Here is a 24,630-nt window from a genome sequence, read left to right as displayed (position 1 = left end):
GTTGTAATATGCAGTTTGTTATGCAACAATCAGGTACTTCACAACATAGAATAATGCAGATCATAATACGGCTATCTGGAGATTTATACTGTTACTGTAATGCAGTGCGTAATGCAACAACATGGTAAACTGTTATGCCACCGTAATGCAATGCATGCGGCTCCTTTCAGATACTCAAAACTAATGTAATGCGGAACACATATATCAGGCAGTTCGGTATGCAACACTAATGCAATGGGCAATACGACCAACAAACAGTTTGTTGTGCAGAATTAAGGCAAAGTGTCATACAATCATCAGATACCCCGTTATGCAGGACTAATGCAATACGTAAGTTACTCCAGCACCATTCACAGTGCTTCCGGCAGTCTCTCCGCCACTCGTGATGCTTGCGGTTAGTCTCCGGCCACAGTTGCCACCCCGCACACGGGTAAGATATATCACAGTGAATGCCGTTTCGCACTCTGGCCCCCGGTACTGCCACACCCTTGGCACACAGGCCACGATCCGAGCCGAAGCAGAGGCTCACGCTGCAGGGAAAGAGAAAGAGGCCGAGAGCGTCTCCCACCAAGCACGCGCCCCGCCCCGGGAGTAGACACACGTTACCTGGGGGGCGGGAACCCACTCTCCTCTCCTTGTCCACTGACGTGGGCCTCCAATGCAATCTCTCTGAATTTCCGGGCAATGGGAAGATCCCAGGCTGCACACTACACCCGCACTCAGTCAATGAGAATCACTGGACTCCGGGTGCACGATAATCAAACAACTCCTCACGGGGTCTCAGGCTGCACACAACACACACACAGCATCGCTGAGACACACTTGATCTTCTGGTGCCCGCGATCACAGGGCACAACTTGCGCAGGTCTCTGGCGGTAGAAAGCACATGCGCTCAGCGTCGCAAAGACACACGCACACGGCGTTGCTCGAGACACGCTTGATCTTTTTGTTCCCCCGATCACAGGGCAACTCTGGAGAGGGTCTCAGGCTGCAAACAGCCCACGCACCCAGAGTCGCTGAGACACACTTGCCCTTCTCGTATGCACCAACTCGGTCCAATCCACGCGAAAGTCTCAGCCTGCACCAAGCACACGTACACTGCATCGCTGAGACTTACTTGGCTTCCTGGTGCACATGTTCACAGGAGGATCTTCTTGAAGGACTCAGGCTTCACCAAGCACACGCACACAGCGTTGCTTAGTCTCGTTTGGAACTCCACGTGCCCAAGATCACGGGACACAACTTGTGAAGGTCTCAGGCTAGAATATGCGTCTCTGAGAGTCTTCTCTGGAAACTTTTGTGTTCCTGTAACAGGGAGACAGGAGCCAGCTCACCTCAGGCCCTTGGGGACAGTTACTTCAGGACACAGCACACTGCAAAGTCCCTCAACCAGGGGGACACAGCACACAGCAAAATCCCTTTAGCCTTTAGCCTTTCCTTGGTTGAAAGAGCAAACTGCAGGCCAGCCCCAGCTCACACAGCAAGAGCAGTCCTTTCCATTAATCTCTTCAGTTGTTTCTTCCTTGGCAAAGGTCCTCTTGACTACAAAGTAGCTCCAGTCTTGTTCACACTTGATCAAGCCATTCTCCAGAGTTCAGGGGCATCAGCTCGCATAGTTATACCACTCAATGGCTTTGAAGTCTTTGTGTTACAGGGGGCCCTGACCCCTGCTCAAACCAGGTCTGGGTGCCACCCTACCAGTGACACCTTCTTCCTTTGATTAGTGGGGGGTCTGGATTCTCGATCAGTCAGCAGGAGATGGGACAATTGTTTTATAGCACCAGCCCAGGCCCCTTCACCTCTAGAGGCTTCTCCTCCCCCTACACTCCAGATGCAGGTCAGCCTGTGCTGTCTCACCTCCTCCCCTGGGTCAAGACATTCCCCAGATCCTATTGCTTTCAAATTCAGCCAGTCAATCCACAACCAGGCTGAGGCCCATAGAAATGTTTGAAGCACAAAATCCCGGCCACTCCTGAAAGAGTGGCTTACAAACACATAATGCAAAAACCATCTTCATAAAAAGATGTGTTATTGCAGGGTGAGTGCAGGCATACTAAACTTCACATTACACAGCATTCCCATTCTATTCTAATGGGCAAGATGACCTTTCAACAGTGAAAAACGAAATGGTGTTATTTCACTGTCGGGACATGACACACACCTTAGTACATGTCCTACCTTTCACATGTACTACACCCTTTCCAGGGGGACCCTAGACCTACCATAGGGATTTCTTAGGCGCACCGAAAGGGAAGGGTAAGGTCTGGCATGTGAGTACACTTGACAGAAAAACATGGCAGTTTCACAAACTGCGCACAGGCCCTGCCATGGCAGGTCTGAGTTCCCTTTTTAAGGCTACTTGTGTGGATGGCACAAATAGTGCTGCAGGCCCACTAGTAGCATTTGCATTACCAGCCCTGGCACACATAGTGCCCTTTACTAGGGACTTTACTAGTAAGGCAAACACACCAAGCATGGACAACCAATTACCATTACACTGTACACAGGGAGCACTTGCACTTTGACACTGTTTAGCAGTGGCAAAGTGTCCAACGCATCTAAGTTGGCAACACTTGTCGTCAGAAAAAGGTCTAGGAGAAAAGCAAAAAGTTTAGGGAACTTTAGCCAAAAAGGCCAAGTCCCACAGTCACCTTTCCCACTGCTGAAGTTGTATGTTCCACTGGTACTAATAAGGAAGGATCTTTGCAGAGACTGTTAGCATGTGTAAAAATGTCAAGAAAATTAAGTATCAAAAAATTTACAGCACCTCTAATACTAGTGTAGGGTGTCAGGGCACTTTATATCACACATATTACACAGACACAATCAATCATATGTGTGTAAATCACTGTATAGGAAATGTTACATAAGACAAAGGACTACAAGGTGTAGGAGTCATATGACAACCATACTAGTAGGCAGCATAGTTTAATAGTAATTGATCTGGAGAAACACAAACTCAGAACTTAAAACGTAATACCATGGTTGGGGGTTCTCTTTAATAATCAGAATTGATTTCTACCCAAATGAACCCTTTTTTGCAACATTAGGATAATTAAAGACTGGGGAAAAAATCATAATGCTCTAATTTATACCTTACAGTTTGCATGCAGCACTTACATGACAGTTAATAGCTCATTGTTCAATGTTAGGATTTTAACTTATTAACTGCAAGTAACAATAGGGTCTCTCTGACAAAAAGCAGTAACCCACTGACTTATTTACATTAAATTCTGCATGGTAAGTGATCTTAGCAGCAGGCAAATTAACCCTCTGCTCTTCCTTTCCATGAGTCATAATGTCCACTAGACAAAACACCATCTCTCTCTACTACGAACATTAATCACTGGAGTTATCATGACATTTTTATTGTTGCTGAGAATTGTTGGAGGCCAGGAAGGAGGTAGCAAATGCTTTTAAAACCATATTATACTTGCAAACACGACGTCCCCACCTGAAGTCAGCGCCAGCCGTTGTCCATGCAGGTAACACCGGTGGGGCGGTGGGGTTTTCGAGGGACGATGCCGAGAAAAAAGTAATTATTTATTTAACTTTCCCTCAGCATCGTCCCTTAAAATCCCCCCTTACCCAGCCCCTCTACCCCACCGATGTTACCTGCACAGACCGCGGCTGGTCAGTGCCTGCTGTGGTCGCACTGCCCTAGTGCCACCCTGCTCAAGGGTCCTGTGACCTCTGTGACAGAGTTGCTGTCACTCTATGGTGTGCTGCTACATAGGCCTGCCTGCAAGACTAGAGGTGAACTTCAGAATGTATTATGGTGGACAGGCTTAACCCACACTTGCCACTGCTAGGGCTCACCTCCTGATGCTAAGGCACCAGGGCTTTTAAGATCTTGTGGGCCTTCTAAGGTCTAGCATGGAAATGTGCTCCCTCAGGGGGAGTGGTCTGGTGAACTGCTCATGAAGGCTGTACCTGGTTCCCTAGTTCCAAATTCAGCAGCTCTGACCACAGTAGCCACAAATTATCTCCCACTGAACACCATACTGCCCCACTGAGAGAAACTTGAACTGCACCAACCAGCTATAAACACTTGAATGTGACTCAATTCAAATTACGCACTAGACAAGAGCAATATGCTGCCTAAAAAAAAATTAACATACTAGAAAAAGCAAACACTCATAGGGAATGCAAGATTAAGTAAAGCATGTGAAATGTAAGCAGGAACAACACGGTTACCTTTTTCTTTTTACACTCATTATTCAGAAATCAGTGAGTGCTTTTGCCTGAAAAGTTAAGGCCATGACCCAAAAGGGACCCGCTTCAATGCCCATTGCTTATATCCATACAACACGTAAGCAGAATGGTTTAAAAAGGCCACATTCGTGAATACGGAGCCACTAGACACATTTTGTTTTCCAATTTACCCATCAAGCAGGTATTTCAGCACCTCCATGAATGGTGCACTTTCCCACCCAGGGAAAACAATGTTGTTCAAAGAGAGACGAGAAAACAAAAGTAGTGCTACACTGGCAAACACTGTAAAGTGGTGCTAATGTGTTTAGGTGTGAATAAATCAATCTGGCCACCTTGCAACCACTCTGTCTAGCTTTAGTTCATTTTTTTTCATATTTTGAATGTTTTATTTCTCTTAACCCTCAGGCTGCACTTGGAAATTGAAAAATGTCTGAAAAAGACGACGTTTCCAGCAAAAGTGTTTTTCTTTTTTGAATCCATTTCTCAGGGGAGCAAATATATGAAAGAAGGAAAGAGAAGGTAATACCTGTTTCTTGAAATCTCGTTTTCACTAAATGAGGAGGAGACAGAGAGAGAGGGAAGAGGGGAACAAAGAGAGGGGGGCAGCTGCCAGTGGCAGGAGAACTGTACACTGTCCTTGACTTCACGGGGCACGAAGGAAAAGACAGAGTCCTTTTCCTTCTCTGCCCGCGCCCCCGTGCCCAAAAGCAGAGCCTTAACTATCGGCCTTGGTGATTTCTGCTGTCCGGGAGGCATCTTTAAATAGAAAGTAGGGCAACGGACTCTATGAAATTAAAGAAGTATGGGCACGCTGTGCCCTGCTGATCACGCCCACTTAGACCACTGCACGCAAGGCCATCTTGCGTGGCCGTGAGTGGCGTGATAAATCTGGAGTAACGCAATGCAGCACAAACCTCTGCGTTGTGTAACTCTGTCCAAGGGAGGCATTCCTTGGGTGGAGGGAACATGATTTTGGCACATTCCCAGACTTACCAACACTGGTAGACCTGGGAATGCGTCAAAATGCTACGCCTGCCCAGGTGAGGCGTAAGCAGGAGAAATATTTGTATTACTACTTGTTTTTTCCTCTTTCTATGTGCGCTTGACTCACCAACGGTTCCAGCGTTCTCCGAGGCCGGGCTTTGCTCCGCCGCAGCACCAGCAGCTAAGGGCCAGGCCTTGCTCCGCCTGCTCCCCGACCGGGCTTGGCTCCGCCGGGTCCCTCCCACCACCAGTGACGCCCTGAGCAGCGCCAGGAGGCGCATAAAGGCAGCGCCAGTGCAGAGTCCCGTGGGGTTGACTCACCAACGGTTCCAGCGTTCTCCGAGGCCGGGCTTTGCTCCGCCGCAGCACCAGCAGCTAAGGGCCGGGCCTTGCTCCGCCTGCTCCCCGGCCGGGCTTGGCTCCGCCGGTCCCTCCCACCACCAGTGACGCCCTGAGCAGCGCCAGGAGGCGCATAAAGGCAGCGCCAGTGCAGAGTCCTGTGGGGTTGACTCACCAACGGTTCCAGCGTTCTCCGAGGCCGGGCTTTGCTCCGCCGCAGCACCAGCAGCTAAGGGCCGGGCCTTGCTCCGCCTGCTCCCCGGCCGGGCTTGGCTCCGCCGGGTCCCTCCCACGACCAGTGACGCCCTGAGCAGCGCCAGGTGGCGCATAAAGGCAGCGCCAGTGCAGAGTCCTGTGGGGTTGACTCACCAACGGTTCCAGCGTTCTCCGAGGCCGGGCTTTGCTCCGCCGCAGCACCAGCAGCTAAGGGCCGGGCCTCTCTCCGTCTGCTCCCCGGCCGGGCTTGGCTCCGCCGGGTCCCTCCCACCACCAGTGACGCCCTGAGCAGCACCAGGAGGCGCATAAAGGCAGCGCCAGAGCAGAGTCCTGTGGGGTTGACTCACCAACAGTTCCAGCGTTCTCCGGGGGCCGGGCTTTGCTCCGCCGCAGCACCAGCAGCTAAGGGCCGGGCCTTGTCCCGGGCTTCTCCCCGGCCGGGCTTGGCTCCGCCGAGTCCCTCCCTCCACCAGGGACACCCTGAGCAGCGCCAGGAGGCGCATAAAGGCAGCGCCAGTCCCTCGTCCTGCGGGACGTGCGCCGGGAGAAGCCCGAGACAAGGGCGGGCCGTCTGCGGCCGTCAGAGGCCAGAGGAGGCCGGGCTGGGCCATGGACTTTGGCACCCTTTTCTCTGGACCCTTCTATTTTGTGAAATATATACTTTAACATTTTAATCTTTGCGTTTTGTGGTACCTTTTGGATGCACTTGATCTAGAAGTAGTTTTCCTGGGTGACTTTTATTTGCTACATTAGTTTTCGTGTATACATCTTGAAGTGCCTCAGGTTTCTTAAAACGTCGAAACTCAGGTCGGCAAAAATACCGACCGACACCAGGACAATGGATAACTATCTAGTCAAGGTGGTTAGTAAAATTAATAAAGAAAGGCGACTTTCATTAAATAGGGTAAGCCCCACGGCTTCTCCTACAAGTCCGATATCCCCTCTAGTTTCCCCAATTCCGGTGGATAGTGGCAATGAAGATCCGATTGTAATCGCTATTAATGATATATCCCCAGTAGAGTCACAGGAAGAGCGGGAAGAATTAGACGATCTTTCTCAGTGTTCGACCCCATCACCCTCTCCTAGGCCTTCGCCTGCCCCATCGCCTACACGTAGAGCTGTGAGGGCATGTAGGAAGTACCTGTAAAGCGGGCGGGGGCCAGGAAATCAAAAAAGACAGGGACCATATCCTCCAGTTCAGGGTGTACAACTGAACCTGCTAATAATGCTGAGTTGATTAATCTGATCCCTGCTCATATTGAGTTATTGGCAAGTATAATTGAATCTAAATTCGAACTTTTGATTAAACCTCTTGTAGTAAAATTAGATCAGGTTACACAAGAGGTTTTTAGATTAGGGGATATTTTAAACTCACACATAACCCAGACTAAAACACACAAGTGCGGCAATGCTGGCAATAATGTAATGGGGGGTGCAGGTAGCTCCAGTAAAGGGGGGAATAGGAGTAGGGGCATTACACAAACTATATCAGTCACTCAACTACCAATGGCATCAGCCTCCCCATCACTTCAACTTTTAGCACCAGTTATTCAACCATCTCTCCCGAACTCGGGCAGCCAGAATACAATAGCTGGGGGAAACAATCAAATGAAATGAAATGAAATGAAATGAAATAAAGTATTTATAAAGCGCACGGTGGCCAAACGGCTTCCTGGCGCTGAGAGCTCTACTGAACACAACAGACAGGGCCAAGGAGGTTAGCAGGGGTAGGCCTGGGCAAACAAAAATGTTTTGAGCGCTTTACGGAAGTGTGAAAAGATGGGAATAGAACGCATGGAAAGAGGGAGGGAATTCCAAAACCGGGGGGGCAAGAACAGAGAATCTGGTTCCACCAGTGCGGGATTTACGAAAACGAGGAACAGTGAGGAAGGCAGAGGTAGACGAACGAAGGGTACGGGCAGGGGTGTGAGAGGAGATCAGGGAATTAATGAACGCCGGAGCAGAGCGATCAACAGCCCGGAAGACTAGGCACCCAAGTTTAAACAGAGATCTCTGTAGAACGGGGAGCCAATGAAGAGATTTGAGGACAGGGGTGATATGATGGGTTTTGGGAAAGTGAAAGATAAGTCGGGCAGCCTGATTTTGGATTGCTTGAAGACGACGAGTTTCGTAGGCAGGGATACCCACGAACAAGCTGTTTCCATAATCAAGGCGGGAAGTAATGAGGGCCGAAATAATAATTTTGAGGGAATCAAGAGAAAAGAATCGGGAGATCTTACGAATCAGACGGAGGGAAAGAAAGCAGGAAGACACTACAGAGCTGACCTGGCCGTGCATTGAAAGGTCATGACTGACCTTAATGCCAAGCGTTTTGACAAAAGGAACAGGGGTAGGAGGGGGACCAAAAATAGGGGGCCAGAAAGCAGAAGACCAGGGGCTGGATGAGCCACCGGTCAAGACAAGCTCAGTCTTATCTGGATTGAGCTTGAGATGATTGGCGCTCATCCACTCAGAAATGAAAACCAGAGTGGAGCGAAAGAAAGGTAAGGAATGAGAAGAAGAAAGATCAAAGACGAGCTGGAGGTCATCAGCGTAGTTGTACACAGAGACCCCAAGATCGAGAAGAGAAATAATAAGGGGGCTAATATAGAGATTGAAGAGAAGGGGAGAAAGAGAAGAACCTTGGGGATCCCCGCATGACACCGGGAGGGGGGAGGCAGAGAAGCCAGAGAGGTGAACAGCTTGTGAACGTCCTGAAAGAAAGGACGTGATCCAGGAAAGAGCAGGGCCCCGAATGCCCGCTGCGCTGACACGGTCAAGAAGGATGGTATGATCGACCGTGTCAAACGCAGCGGACAAATCCAGGAGAACCAAAGCTTGAGGGGAGTTGGTGTCGGCCTTGGCTTTCAACTCATCAAGAACTGCAAGCACCACTGACTCGGTTGAGTGGCCCGAGTGGAAGCCTGCTTGGTGGGAAGCGAGAAGATGGTTCTGCTCAATATAAGAGGATAGACAGGAGGTGACATAGCTTTCGAGAATTTTTGCAAGATAAGGAAGAAGAGAAATAGGTCTGAAATTAGAAGGGAGAGAAGAATCAAGACCAGGTTTTTTAAGGATGGGGAAAACAATCGCAGATTTAAATGAAGAAGGGACCGAACCAGTTGAGAGAGAAGCATTAAGAAAGGAAAGAGGAGTAGTAGGGCAAGAGGTGAAAAGGGTTCTCAGCACGCGGGCAGGGGCACAATCGGCAGGGGAGCCTGACTTGATCCTAATGAGTAAGGCTAGAAAGGAGTCCAAGGAAATAGGCGGGAAGGAAGTAAAGGAAGAATTGGACACAAGGATGGCAGAATGAGGGGGGGGGAGGGAGTGGTAGGAATGTTGGATTTAATATTAGCGATCTTCTCGATAAAGAAGGCGTTTAAGGAAGAACAGAGGGCCTGGGAAGGGATTAGCTTGGGGCAAACACGATCAGAGGTGGCCAGATTAGTGACCAAGGAAAAGATCTCTTTAGATTTGTTGGCGGATAGTATTACCTGGTCAGAGAAATACTTGGTCTTGGACGCAAGAATAGCTTTCTTATAATCCTTAAGAAGGCGTTTATATTTGGCCTTGAGATCGGGGCAATAGCTGCGACGCCAAAGACGCTCAGAGCGTCTAAGTTCCAATTTGAGGGCCTTGAGTTCAGAGTTGAACCATCTATAGGCCTCATGTGGGCGAACAGACCTGACCATTCTAAGGGGGGCAACTAGATCGCAGCCAGAAGATAACCAATTGCTGACTGCAGTGGCCTGAAGATCGAGAGGAAGGCCATTGAGGTCAGGAGGGAAAGAAGCCAGGGAGAGGGAAAGGGAAGGGAGGTCCACGCGGTTCCAACTGCGTGCAAAAATGTTCTTAGGGCGAGAAAATTTGTGAAGGGAACCAAGGTTAATAGTAAAAAAAATAAGAAAGTGATCCGACCAAGTGCAAGGAAGAATGCTAGGGGGGGAGACAATGTCCTGGGATGACCAGACTTGGTCCAACGTGTGACCAAGATTGTGGGTGGGGGCAGAAACGTGAGACGAGAGGTTAAGACAAGAGAGGGTGGCCGTGAAATCCTTGGACGCCAGATCCTCCCTGGGATCACCAGGCCAGTAATTGAAGTCTCCCAACAGGAGAACCGAGGAGTTGTTAACTACTAGGGTAGCGAGGAGTTCCTGCAGGGAGGCCACAAACAAAGGCATGCTCAGGGGTGGGCGGTACACCAGGACAACTGTCAAAGGGGCGGGAAGGTTAGTGGAGCGGGCGACCAGAAAATCCACTCCAGCTATGGAGGTTTGAGGGAGAAGCTGGAATTGGAGACTGGCCCGAACGATCATGGCTACACCCCCTCCGATCCTGCCGTCAGGGCGATCAGCCCGGAGGGCATAGTAGGAATCGGGGAGGATGGCCAGGATGTCAGGGAGTGAAGCATCCGAGAACCAAGTTTCTGTTAAAAACAGAATATCAGGGGAGTCGGAGGTAAGGAGGTTAAATAATTGCAGTTGATGCTTGCCTGCCGAACGGGTGTTAAGGAGGCAGGCAGAGGCAATGTGAGAGGGAGAGGGTGTAGTGGTAAAAAGCATAGGGTCCTGGGAGGGCGAAGAAGGAATAGCCCACGGGGAAGTGGCGCGGTCAGGATGGGGAACATAGATGCCCAGGAAGGTAAGATGCTGCGTGAGGGAGTATTGAAGGGGAGCATCAGCAGAGTAGGAGAGAAGCTGCGCAGAGGAGTATCTGAGTAAAGGAGCAGGGGCTATGGCCCCTGGTCCCGGCCTGTCGCGGACGGGCGCAGACGGGCTTAACTTAGGCGCTACTTCGGCGCGCCTTCGTCGCGCCCGCTGCGCTCGTCCGCTGCACGGCCGGGATAGGAGGGCCATAAAATAGGCCGCCGGAAGTAATAGGGGCGTGGCAGGGGGGTGGAGGGACAGAGGAACTGCCCCACCAACCACGGAGCAGCCCAAGATGGTGGCCACGCCCGTCCCCGCCCCAGTGACCTGCCCGTCAGAGGGGGGAGAACGATCAGCGTGGGGCGCTCCGGCAGCGGGAGCCAAGGGGACGAAGCGGCGACAAGGGGTGCGCGGCGACCAGAGCGCAGCCCCAAAGCAGAAGGAGGTAAAGTTATTAAAAGTCTTTCCTTTTAAAAACACAAAGTTGCGCCACACCAGGTAGCGTTGTTGCTCCCGGCGAAGCCTCGGGAGATCTGGTCGTCAGTAGAAGCTGACGCGGGACTGAGCCAGTCCAGAAGAAATTGCCAGGGGGGGAGGGACAGAGGAACTGCCCCACCAACCACGGAGCAGCCCAAGATGGTGGCCACGCCCGTCCCCGCCCCAGTGACCTGCCCGTCAGAGGGGGGAGAACGATCAGCGTGGGGTGCTCTGGCAGCGGGAGCCAAGGGGATGAAGTGGCGACAAGGGGTGCGCGGTGACCAGAGCGCAGCCCCAAAGCAGAAGGAGGCAAAGTTATCAAAAGTCTTTCCTTCTAAAAACACGAAGTTGCGCCACACCAGGCAGCGTTGTTGCTCCCGGCGAAGCCTCGGGAGTTCTGGTCGTCAGTAGAAGCTGAATGGAGGGAGAAACGTGCCCAAGAAAAGAACTACAGTTAATCTCCCTCCAGATTGCGTCCCATACACAGTTGTATTAACAAACGTCCCTGAGGTTGATTCTTATCTCACTGATCCTAGGCTAGAAACACATGCGGCCCTAAAAAACAAATCATTAGCGTGGTTGAATAGGAATTGTGGTTTTCCATTTGCTTTTTCAAATGACATAATTTCCACAAGTAGAGTCAGCTGGATAGGTAATTTTAGGAAGAATACTGGGGGGGACTGTATTATTATAAATTTCAAGCACCCGCAACATGTTGCCACAGTCCTACTTAGAGCAGCTACCTTACCCATAGCGGATAACATGGTATGCGCACGGCCTCTTGGGTTTTTCTATAACCATCTAATTCACACCCAGTCTTCACAACCTGACCAGCCCAAGTTCCCTGACTTCGTAAAGAGACGGGGAGTTGCATGCCCTGCGCCAAATGTTTTTCAACCTCCAAATACTCTGGATCCTTATTGTTATCAGTTGGCTAGCCCGTACAATCAATTTGATCAAGCCCTATCATTATCCAATCGTTACACCCCTCTAGCCTCACTGGAGGAAAATGATTGGCGTCTAATTGAACCTAGAACTACATCTCAGCCCTTATCATCTACTTTCAGAATTGCAACCTGGAATATTGCTGGGATTAAGGCTAAGGCTGGAAACGATGTGTGGATTAATTCTTTAAAAACTTTTGACATTATTGTTTTACAAGAAACTTGGGATCAGTTCAATAGCTTTTCTTTGGATGGATACAGTCATTTTTGCATCCCAGAAACCAGTAGTGCCGCAGGTAGAGCGAAGGGCGGCTTACTAAATCTATTTAAACTTGATATTAAAGGCACTTTTTTGCAGTGTAACTCAGGATGTGAGAATTGTCTAATTGTTGAACTTTCTACCCAGGATAAAGCCAAGATCTTATTTATAAACTTTTATAACTCTAATGCAAATGAGTGCACCGGTTATAATTTGGATGTTCTGGATACATTTTTTTCAGTCTACAATGTAAATGTAAATACTTTTGAAATAATATTCCTTGGGGATTTTAATATTCACCCATGCACCCTACCATGTATTAGTTTTGAGGAAGAAGGCCCTCTTTATTCTTCTTCCATCCATCTGGAACATACTAGATGAGGGGAATGTCTAGAAAATGTCCTGGCTAGATGGAATTTATATGAGTCGGGTTGCGGGGATGGTAAAAACAGGCCCCCTACATTTAAGGGAATAGATGATGGTACTATCATTGACTACATTTTTATGTCTTCTTTTTGGTTGTGCAAGGTTTTAATCTATAACACTGAGGTCTCGGTTTTTAGTGACCATAACCCTGTGTTTATGGAAATAATGCCTACGGACTTACTTTCAATGAAAACGGTGACACATAGAGGTGGCCTAAATGTGACCGTTAAAGATCAAGGACAGAGGCTAAAATGGACAAATATAGTCCCTGAAACTTTTTTGAAAGAGGTACTGCATAAAGTCGAGGATGAAGTAGCGATATGCTTAGCAAAACAGGTGCAAAATAAAGAAGTGGTTCTTGCTTTTGATAATATATGTATTGCAATTAATTACAATCTACTTGCCGGCCCAAGACAGAAGCCGCTTCAGGGTAAGAAGTGGTTTAACAAAATATGCTCCAAGGCACACGGTGAACTACTTAGAGCCCTGAAGGTCACTCCAAGAGATAGTGCCAAAATAGCTAGTTTATGAAAGGCGTATAAAAAAGCTATCCTAGAAAGAAAAAAGGAGCTGAAAGATGATGCCTGGGCCCAATAACTTAACCCAGATACCCTAAAAAATAGTGGATTATTCTGGAAAATTGTAAACCAACCATTATTCTCGGGGGAGGAGAATTCCGCACTCGAGACTAATATTCCAGATGAGGGCTGGATAAAACATTTCGGAAAAATATACTCTGACCCTAGTAATAATTCGCAAATGGGAGCTACCACTTTCACCGTCGAGGGTCCTGCTGTAACCTTTGAGGTTGCAGAAGCGGAAAGGGCGATAGACCTGACCCTGAAAAACAAGGCCCCAGGACCTGATGGGGTCCCTGCAGCTGTTTTTAAATGTGCTCCAAAATTTTGGTCAAAGATATTGTGTAACGTTTTTAACGCTCTAACCCATGACAATATACTGGCCTCATGGAAACAATCAATCATTATTCCAGTTTACAAAAAGGGTAATAAGCAGGATCCCTCCTGCTATAGACCCATCTCTCTAATTGACTCTTCTGTTAAAATACTGGGACGGGTCATTTTGTCTAAATTGAATGAATGGGTGAATGAGAGAGGGATCCTATCAAATGTCCAATATGGGTTTAGACCAAAGAGGAGCACATTAGATCAAGGTCTTAATTTACACCTGCTAGTGGATAAATACACTAAGGCCAAGGAGGGGTCCATGTACTTGGGGTTCATGGACCTCTTGTCAGCTTTTGACCTTGTAAACCGGTCAAAGTTGTGGCAAATTCTACTCGACATGGGTCTTGATAGGGCCCTAGTCAACCTTCTGGCGGACCTACATTCTGGGCTATTAGCTTCGGTCAGGGTCACTTCGGAGGGCCGCTGTACTAGTCATTTTAACTCAGAAAGAGGGGTCAGGCAAGGGTGCATCCTGGACCCCCTTTTATTTATGATTTACATGAACGCCTTGGAACCCGTACTAAAGGAGGCCTCCCTTGACATTCCGCGTGTAGGAGAACTTGGTATTCCAGTTCTCCTATACGCGGATGATGCTGTCCTACTTTCACGGACTGGGGTCGGTCTACAACGACTTTTGGATGTCTTCGAGAACTTTATGGGTTCCTTGGACCTCAAAATAAATGCTAAGAAGTCCCAAATTATGATAATGGGTAGGTGTTCTAGGAAGAGGTACTCTAAAACTTTTATCTGTGGAAAAGAAGAACTCTGTAGAGTACCTACTTTCCCATATCTGGGGATCACTTTTGATGAGAGAGGAAACTGGGGACCTCAGCTAAAAAACAGAAATATTTCCCTGGCAAGATCCTCTTCTGCTCTACAGGGTTTCTCGAGAAAATTGGGGGCTAGACCAATTGCAACAATATTGAAGATTTATAAAGCAAAGTGTCTTGCAGTTGCTACGTGCGGTAGTTCAATCTGGGGATATAGTTTCCCGGATTGTTTACAGATTACCGAGAACAAATTTTTGAGATCTGTTCTTTCTGTGCCACAGTCTACCCCGTCATATACAACCCATACTGAACTGGGAGTAGGTTTTATTTCAGATTTGATAAAAATAGCCCCCTTATTAGCATGGCTGAAGATATGGTTGAATCAGGAAATTCCCCTAAACCACATCATTCTGAAAGACTGTTTACAGCTAGATAGATACAATAACGTTCTGTGGTTGGCATACATTAAAAATAGCTTTGCCAAATTAGGGATACCTGAGCTTTTTTCCTCACCAGAGTAGATAACATCAAAGGATATTGCACTAATTAAGGGTGCAATGGGTGAAATGCTAACTCTGGAGCGAGAACAAATGGAATTAAAAAAAAACACAGTGAGGGCTAATATCATTATATCTACCCAAGTAGGTCCTGAAATGTATCTAAAAGTTGTAAATCGACCGTATCATAGGTTCCTCCTAACCCGATTCCGATTTGATTTGATTCATTTGAACCTTGGTTACTTTCCAAATTGGAGTACCCCCGAAAATGCAATGCCGTGTTCTTGTGATAACTTCTCCACTCAGATCACAATGCATTTTCTGATGTTCTGTGGTCATTACACGGCATTAAGGGCGAAATTTTTGATCCCCATTTTAAAGGAGGCTGGGTTTATTCAAGTCAGGCCAGCTCTTCTGTTTCTACAATTATTGCAGACCCCTAGGATCATGTTTCACGTTGCCAGCTTTTTAGTGGGTGCTGTTAGGATTAAGAACAGGAATATGATTAATAACTCCTAAATGCTGTACTGTACTGGGATGTAATTGAGTATTAGGTTTACACAATGATAATGTTTACAGAATGAAAATGAGCTGTGGGTACCTATTACGTATGATGTTTTGTATCTTTTCAAGTATGACCTCATTTTATGAATTTTTACGAACTTTTAAAGGAAATTTTTAAACTTTTGACATACTTTTTACTGTGTATAATTAATTCTGATTTTATCTTGTATAGCTTATGTATTGTAGTGTATGTAAACTTTGTATAGTATTATTGTCTTTTTATGATATTGATTTATCGAAATAAAGTATTTTGACTGACTGGCGTCAAAATGCTACGCCTGCCCAGGTGAGGCGTAAGCAGGAGAAATATTTGTATTACTCCTTGTTTTTTCCTCTTTCTATGTGCGCTGCATTGTGCACCACATATAGAAAGAGGAAAATACTGCAGGTGGTTGTTTTTGAGCAGGAAGGTGTCCCTCTCTGCACAAAAACAATCCTGCTTACAACGCAGTGGGCGCTATGCAGCACATTGTGCACCAGTGCAGGTAAAAGACAGGAATGTGCAATATAATGTTAATTGCAGCGCATTCATTACCTTTCACTATCACTCAGTGCAAAGAAAGCGTGGCGCGAGGGCCATATCGCAGCATTGCAGATCCAGAATTAGCCAGTTGCACTATTAGTCGACAACCGTATCTCTATTATCGGAGTGGGCTTGTGGAAACTTGTAGGAGCAAAGGTGCAGGTAAAAGCAAGAACCCCGAGCAGTCACTGAAGCATAAAGAGCAGGCTGAGAAATGCCAGCCACGAAGCCAGAGGTCGCGTTTACAATCTTAACGCACACCTACCTCATGAGTTTCACACACATGAAGTTATGGCCGGTGTAGCCCTCACATAGACGCAGCAGTGACAGTTCAGATGTGTTGTGCACCCTTGACGTGGCCTGCACAGCCTCCGCCTCCCACCAGACCCACCGCGTCCATGTCTTTGTGGCGCTTGAATCAGGACACAAGTCGCTGTTTGCGTGTAAAGGGGAGAGCGTCTTTTTAGATGTGGTTGACGATATTGGAAGTTGTTAAATTGTTATATTTTTATTTGCCTGTGGGCGGCGCATGATGGCGGGGGTTACAGAGGGCTCGTCAGGGGTAGTAAGTGCTATATAAATGCAATTACAATACAATACATTGTCTACGGTGAGTGTTAGAACAGCATTTAGGCCGACACGTTTTTTTGTATCTCCGGTTGAACTGCTGATGTTTTTTCTACTTGACTACTTTTTATAATAAAACGAACCGAGCACCGGAAATATATATTCTAAGTATTTTATAGCAATATTTACAACTGAGGATGCTTCATACTGTGCTTTAAACACTACGCATTGGGTACATTTGAAAGTGCTGAGTAAATGGCAATTTACCTATGTTCTTTTCATTTACGCATGTAAAGTCACACAACAAAGCTGGGAAGGCGGCCTATTGGTCAGGCTGCTGCCTACAGATCAAGACACCATGATTATAATCTCACTTTCTCCTCTGCGCTTTGTGTGACCATGGGCAACTCGCTTCATCTCGGGGAGCCGCGGTTTCCTTATCTGCCACTGCTTTGTAGCGCTTAGAAACGGGCTAAACACAAGCATTTCGTGACTAGATAGCACGCATGATTTATGCACCCCTTAGCTATACACGTTTGGCGCCATACAAATGATAAAATAATGAAATAAACATACCGAATATGGAGCTGGGATCCCAGGAAGGGCTCAGCGGGCGGCTTAGAAGTTAGACAGTCCGGTGAAAATGCCTCAGAAACAAGGAGTAACTTGCCTCGAGGATCCAGCAATGGGTGTTGGTTTTGAAAGGCTTGAAACTATTCGCCTGGGGCCCCAGGTGGAATGCCTGTCATGCGGGGAGCAGAGGAAAGATTTTCAAGGCAAACAAAAAAGAGAATCAAGACTTCAGGAAAAGGTCTGCTACTATTTCATGCCTTAAAGTTATTAATCTGATCCTTTTTTTCGTATAACTGGAAGCTAATATATCATAATACACAAAAACAAACATTTTAGGTTCTGATGTGATCCCTACGCAGAAGTTTAAAATGCATGATGTAGTTGATACAGAGGTTAAAAAGTCTTTGCAAAATTTAATTTGATAAAAATAAAATATGCTTACACGTTATTATCGAGAGTTTCCATATGTGGGTATGACATAGGTGGGTATTTAGGTGTTTCATATCCACACTGTCTTGAATTTCTTTCTGTACTTAATGCAGAACTTTCTGGTCGAATTACATTGCTAGTAAGTTGCTGCTACCATGAGAATATCCCCTGCATGGTAAATGGACTGTGTGTGCAGAGGCCCAGGTCTGTCCCTGACAATGAGTGGTCCAAGACCCATTCTGAGACCACTAGGCATGTCATGATAGTAAAGCAGTGGACTATCGTCCATGCACAGGGTGTATGTTATGTTATGTTAATTTTTTGTGCGCACAGCTACTCCAGCCAAGGAGCGTCCCGGCGCATAGACAAGGAGAAACATAACACAACAGGAAAAGATAGGATATAATGGGGACAGCTAAAACAAAAACGTTTTTATTGCTCTCCGAAAGGTCATAAGGTCCTCTAACAAACGGATTTCGACCGGGAGAGAATTCCAGGTTAATGCAGCTTTTACACTAAAGGAACGACCCCCCATGCGGCAGAGCCTAAATCTAGGGACTACAACAAGAGCCTGGCCTTGAGAGCAGAGGGCGCGAGTGGGTACATAGAAAGAAAGACAGCTGGACAAAATTTCAGGGCCTATACCTCCCAAGATCTTAAAGGTCAAACAAAGGACCTTAAAGAGAATACGCTTCCTCACTGGAAGCCAATGTAGGGAGCGAAGGACACTCGCCACCAGGCAAAATCTGGGCAGGCCGACGATTGCTCTTGCCGCAGCATTTTGAACCCGTTGCAGGCGAGTTAACTGTATCACATAGAGTGGTGGTAGCACTCTACCCTGTTTTCGAATCAACAATGTAACCAGACCTTTATCTTGTGTCTGTGAGAGTGCATTCTACTGACCCCTCACAAGTAAAGCATTTTGGCTGACCCTGGTTTAGCATTGCCCATGATGGAGGATGAGGACAGCTCCTCCCAGGCAGTGGAAGTGTATTGCCTTCATTCCTGTGGCTGGAGGGTGGAGACCCAGACACTGAAGTGAGGAGGATGGAGGCAGAGCTTCTTTTAGAAATCACACGAGGTCCTTGTTAGCAAAGGACTGTTGGTTAGGTCTTCCTGAGGACTGCCATTTGGTTGATGGTAATTGTGAGAGGGGGGGACAGCAGTTTCTGTTGTTTAAGGTGAGGATGTTTCTAGGAAGGCATGCCCTTTTTTCTGTCCCTGATTACTACTTCTAGAAGGCTGATGACAGCCAGGTGCAGAGAATTCACACTTCATTGTGGCCATGTTTTGGGTTCTCCTGCTTGAAGGGAGGCCCATTGGTGCCTGCTGTACAAGCCTTAACTTGCTGTCTGGGAATTATATTTGAAAGAGAACATCCTAAACCCAGGGCCAGACTGAGAACACAAGTCAGCCCTGGCAATTTGATCTGCCTGCCCGAGGGAGATGTGGTGGTGAGGGGGCAGAGGTTGGGCGAGGGTGCTATGTGGAGCACTGCTGCTTAACTAAACCATCCACCAGCACTGCTACGTTTGTCACTGGGGGCTAATATTGCAGCATTGCTGCAAAACCAGCCCTGGTACAAAAACGGCCCCACCCTTCCAGCCTCCCGGTAAACATCCAATGATCCTTATGGCCAGTCCAGCCCTGCCTAAACTGGTTCTGAAACCTCAGACAATAGGCCCATATCCCCTTTATGGAGAAAGAGTATACGCGTAGGATACAAAACCATCCCACTTTTTCCATTCCCAAATGGCTCTTGACTAAGGAAGGAAGTGCTCCACAGAGTACTCAAAGAGCTGCTCTTCAACCAGGGCTGTTGTCTGTCAGACAGCCGGTGTCCCAAAGGTAAGGGGACATAACATGAAGTTAACACTTTCTGCTGGAGGTGTTGAGGTTCTGCTTAAAGAGCCTAGAAGTTTGTCATGGTTGTCCGGAGTGGACGCAGTGGGGTGATGGGAGATGAGTACACCTAGGCCCTCAGGCAGGCACCGTGACACTGACTGGGCATGACTGGGTGTGTGAGTCTGGTGAGCGAACAATGCATGGTATTGGGCAGGACTACAACTCCCAGAATACCATGGGAAGTTAGCTCCAAAGTCTCAGAAAATGGAACTATGATTACAAAAGCCCCTCTTTTCGAGTCTACCAACGCTTGTCAATCCAGATACAGAGTTGAGTGCTTCAACTCTCCATAGCAGCACATGAGGAGTCATTCGAGCAGTGTCCAGGACCAAATGCTTCCGTTGCTCCTTGCCGCTTCTGTCTGAGACTTTGTTACTGCTCGTTTTGAGCAGACGCGGTCACTTTCTGGCTTCTGTGGTTAGGGAAGCTAATACTTTTCGACACGCGTTGTGGACAGAACGCTTCTTCATTTGTTGGGAGTCCCCCTACTCTACATAGAGGTTGCCACGATACAGGCTGCCGGCTGTGGAGGGAGCTACTAGCTCCTGTTGAGATACAGCGTTCTCTCTCTTTTCCTGAGAGAGCTTTTGTGTGGTTGAAGGAACCTACTTTATTTGTTTTTCTTTTTGTTTCATTGGGGACATTAACAAAAGGTACATGTTTGCTTTCTTTCTTAACTGGATTGGGTGGCTAGAAAAGACATTGGATAATTGATATTTTATAGTCACTCTCATAGACCTGGTGACGTCTTTCAGCCTTCTTTACCATTTTATTTAAGACTAAAACATTTTCAAGCATTCTTGGTTTACCCGGAGTGGACCCGCAAACGGATTTATGTTACTCTACCTTGGGTCACTGTTATATTCCAGTCTTTAATGTGTGGCTAGCCTGTGAGTAGACTGAATGATGTTTTACACGTGATAACGTTAATTAGAATGAGCATGTAAATGAGGTGGATGGTAAAGTTCTTTTTGTTGTCTACTCTCACCTGCAGATCATCACATTCAGTTCACTGCCCAGAGTGAAAAAAAGTATTTCCCAGACAAAGGAGAGGACAAAAGAGGTTCTGTGGTGTCGGACTGCAGCCATTTTCTTTATTTTTTCGATTTCAATCAATCAAAAAATTCTTTATTTCGGCCTTTGTGGCCATAAAAGCACAAAGAAAAGAATACAGCACAATTTGTACATATGATTCTGACAGATAAAGTGTGCGTGCATTACAATATTTAAAAAAGGAGTTCTAGATATAAAAAGGTACTGATTCAGGATTGGCATTATTTAAAACATTTAAAAAGATAATTAAAAAGTATTGGTACATTTTGTTTGCGTAAAAAAAAAACCCTAAAATTATCCAATAGACCCAGCTTTTAATATAGATGACCGTACACACCACATAGAAAATAAGTAACGTGTAACTGAATACACTATGTGCAGACTAGTATAATGTTTTAGGATCCTATAGGCCTCAGTGCAATACTTTGTCCCAAGATTCTGGCACACCTGTTGTAACCATCGGTATCTAGCCTTCTTGTATGCCGGGCAGACATATAAAACATGTTGGTCCGTCTCTAGATTATCTGCACAGGCTGGACAGCCCTGAGTCAGAGTATTTCCCCAATAACTTGTAAATGCGTGCAGTGGTAGTACGCTGTGCCTAAATTGTAGGTACAATTATTTTGCAACGGGTGACTGTACGACATCAAGAACAGGTTCCAGCTTGTACTGGTCTTTTGCCTCTAAAAAAGATAGGGTCAGTGCGCCTGTATCGGAATTGGCCTTTATCTGATTACGTTTAAATTCTCTAAAAATCTTAGACAAGGCCTTCTTGGGAGTTGTCATGCAAGTTACTTCAGCTTTAGCCCATAGGTCTTTCATCCTCATAGCAGCCAAGATGTTTTTAATATAGGACAGCCATGGGATTTTGTCAACTCTCTGTAGATTTACGACCTCCTTTAGTTCTTGTCTAAAGACCTCAAGTTCTGGAGTACTCCAGATACATCTCCAGTAAAGAAGAGGCCTAAAGGCAACTTCCTCCACAATTGAGTTAATCCCAAGGTCCATGCGGAGTGGCATCAATGGTGTACTTTTAGGGAGACCTAGGAGCTGCCTAATAAAAGAGTTCTCGTTCTTAGATAAATGATCACACGGTCAATGGCCCCAGATTTCTGCCACCTATAAGGCAGCTTCTCTACCCTGGGCCTTGTACATTTCCATTGCTGGACCAACCATTTTGTGTGTACACTTCCCAGACATCTTTGCTATCCCCCCAGCTGTCTGTGCCAGCATTAAGCTGGCCTTCTTGATTCGTGCGGTCCACTCCATGTTGTCAGTGAGTGTTAGGCCTAAGTAAAAACAGACACTTTCTCTAGTGGTTTCCCATCTCATAGAGGGTTAGGTCGCGTGGTGTTGCCTCCGTTAAAAACCATACATTTTATCTTTAGTGAATTGATTTCCAAACCCTTGTTTTTACAGAATAGATGGAAAATATCCAAGGCCCTCTGTATTCCCATTGGGGACTTGGATAGTAAGAGGGTATCATTCGCAAACATCAGGGCCGGAACACTGTTGTTCGCCAGCCTAGGAGCATCTATGTCCCTCCCAGCATTCAGAGCCTCCACCAGACCATTAATAAATAAGCAAAAGAGGGTCGGGCCAGGACACATCCTTGTCTTACCCCTCTGTCTATTGGAATGTGGTCGGTAAGCTCACCATTTTTACCACACCTAACTTGGCGGAGTTGTTTTCGTGGAGCCGTTTCATCTGATAATAGAGGTAAGGGGGAATCCCCAAGTCCAGTAAGATGGACCATAATTGATCCCTAGGGACCAGGTTGAAAGCCAATTTTAGGTCCACAAAGATCAGATAGAGGCTGCCTCCCTCCAAAAGCATTGTCTTCCAGTACAGAAGTTGCAGCCAGAATATCTGATCTATTGGGGACATCTTGGCTCTAAAACCTGCTTGGTAAGGACTGAATATAGAATGCTCCACCATCTAGCTTTCCTTTTGATCCAATAGCACTCTTGCATACATTTTTTGAGTGACATCTATAAGGCTTATTGGCGATAGTTGGCGTGAAGGAGTGGTGAGCCCTTTTTATAAATTGGAATAATCTCCGTCCCCAGCCATGACAGGGGAATCGACATTTCATGTAAGATGGCAGTAAACAAGGTCCATAGGTAGGGGGCCCAAATATTAGTTTTGCTGCATAGTAGGTCACCCAGGATCTTATCTAGACCTGGCGCCTTTGAAGGGGATACCCTTCTCATTGCTCCCATTATCTCTAGCAGGGAAATTTCGATGACAGCAGGGAAACACTCTCATCTATGGTTTGACGCTCACCTTCCTCTGCCCTTGTATAGAGGGCTTCAAAATGGATCTTCCAGATTTCTGCCCCCAAATGTGGTTCTATTGCCGACTTGCCCTCTATGGAGCCAGTGTTAACTAGATTCCAGAAGGACCGCATGTCCCCGGAGCATAGGGCAAGTCTCAAGCTTTCCCATGTGTCTACCTCCCACCATTTTTTTGCCTCATTAATTATATTTTTATGAGCTAACCGTTTGTCTTTTATCATGGGACGATCTTTGTTTTTAATAGTTGAGATTAGTGCTTCCTTAGCCCTACGGCAGTCACCATTATACTAAGGATGGCCAGTGTGATCTTTTTTGTTAGTTTTTGCTGGAGGGAAAAAAAAGTTTGCCAAGTCACACACTAAATCTTGATGGTTCTTCCCAATTTCTATTCGGGCTATATCGCAGGCAACATTATGACTGAATTGATCAGCAGCCTCTAAATAAGGGATGAAGGTTTGGTAAAGAGATGATATCTTTTCCTGCGAGTTACAAAGGGCCCCCCATTTTCCTCTCCTCCTACAGTTTTTTCCATTTCCCTTTTCCCCTAGGTGCTTCAGTGCAGGCCTGTGGCTTGTAAACACTCCCTGCATGTTGTACAGGGTTGAACTGAGAAATTATCATCACCCCATTGGATCTGTTCCGGAAGGTTGGTGTCTAGCAAACTGTGTTTCCTATCACAGCCTGACAAAGCTTGCCTTTCTGCTGAGAGAAGGTATGAGTGTGTCTGGCCATGCAGGCAGAGAAGCCTAGCATGTTCCCAACATGAGGAGAATCCAGAGGAAGCTGGCAACACAAGAGAGCGAGCCAGGGTTGACTCAAGAGAGCGAGCCAGGGTTGACCCAAGATTTTGACAGGCCCCAGATCTCTCTGCATGGTTCATGAGTAAGCCGAACCTAGATTGTATAAGCGTGTGTATTCCTGTGGCGTCCAGAAGCCTGCTCAGGCTCATAAGACCAGTGCTGCCACTACAGACAAGGAGAGGAGAGCTGTGCCCCTGCCAAAGTGAAAAGCCCAGAAAGCCCAGAATCCACAACTGCCCCAAAGACACCAATGTGAGACTTCTGGCCTGGATGCTGCACTGCTTCTGTTGAGAGCCTGTCTTCAGCCATCCCTGCCAATGCTGAGTTTTGACACATAGGCCTGAGTACCTGAGTCTGTCCCATGAATCTTGCGCCAAAAGAGGCTACTGCTGTAGACCCCATGAAAGAACCGTTGCCGTGAGGGTGGGAGAGTACCGCACACCATTGAACAGCCCAGCCTGCCACAAATGACTAGCAAGTAAACAGTGGGGCTTAGACTGCCCCTGAGGAGGAGAGACTGTGTTGCAAGGGGGATTCCACCACGGCTTCTTGAGATTATGAACTTTAAAGATTGAAAAAGACATTGCACTGAGGTGATCCTGAACCAGTGATAACATTTGAGGTATTTGCACCTGCGCCTATTCCTTGCCCAGGACCATGGAGTATTAAGGATGCTAATAATATTTTCATAACCCGAATGTGAGGGAGAATGGTTACCGGAATGGACAGAGTTTAAATGGTGCCACTTATAGGGAAGAAAAACAAACAGATTCTACTGTGATCAAATCAAGTGTATTAATCAGGGCCAGCCTTGTCGCCGAACATGAAAATACCCCATCACTTTCTTGTGCGTGCATGTGTCCTCATACAGGCACACACACGGCACACACAAGAAAAGCAAACACGTATTTATTAAAAATGCAAATGTTGCACCCTAAACACCCTAAATGGACTCTAACGTGCTAGTTGGTGCCTCTCCTAGAGCAATGGTCATGCGATTGAGTTGAATGTTATGTATTGTTTTTATTTGTGCTTTTATGGCCATATCGGCTGAAATAAAGTTTTTCTTGATGATGATGAATTATTAAAATGCTAATTTTGCACCCTAAATGGACATTGACAATGCTACTTTTGGCAAGATGTGTGCAGACTTAAGAGATCTTTACAAACAAATACAGCAA

The 24,630-nt window shown here is 46.8% G+C and overlaps 1 protein-coding gene across 1 annotated transcript in view; it reads right to left on the bottom strand.

Annotated features, from left to right (window-relative positions):
- The window catches only part of LOC144770060 (actin-related protein 2/3 complex subunit 1A-B-like), a 159,178-nt gene extending 142,124 nt beyond the window's left edge, over positions 1–17,054 (bottom strand). Inside the window, exon 1 of the mRNA XM_078654291.1 lies at positions 16,969–17,054. The gene's annotated coding sequence lies outside the window, so the exon portion shown is untranslated. The remainder of the gene's footprint in view (positions 1–16,968) is intronic.
- Positions 17,055–24,630: the final 7,576 nt, after the last annotated feature.

This window comes from Lissotriton helveticus, chromosome 7 (genome assembly GCF_964261635.1).
Source record: "Lissotriton helveticus chromosome 7, aLisHel1.1, whole genome shotgun sequence".
Classification (NCBI taxonomy): Eukaryota; Metazoa; Chordata; class Amphibia; order Caudata; family Salamandridae; genus Lissotriton; species Lissotriton helveticus.
The sequence above is the reverse complement of the archived record's forward strand: the minus strand, read 5'-3'. Positions and strand labels throughout refer to the sequence as shown.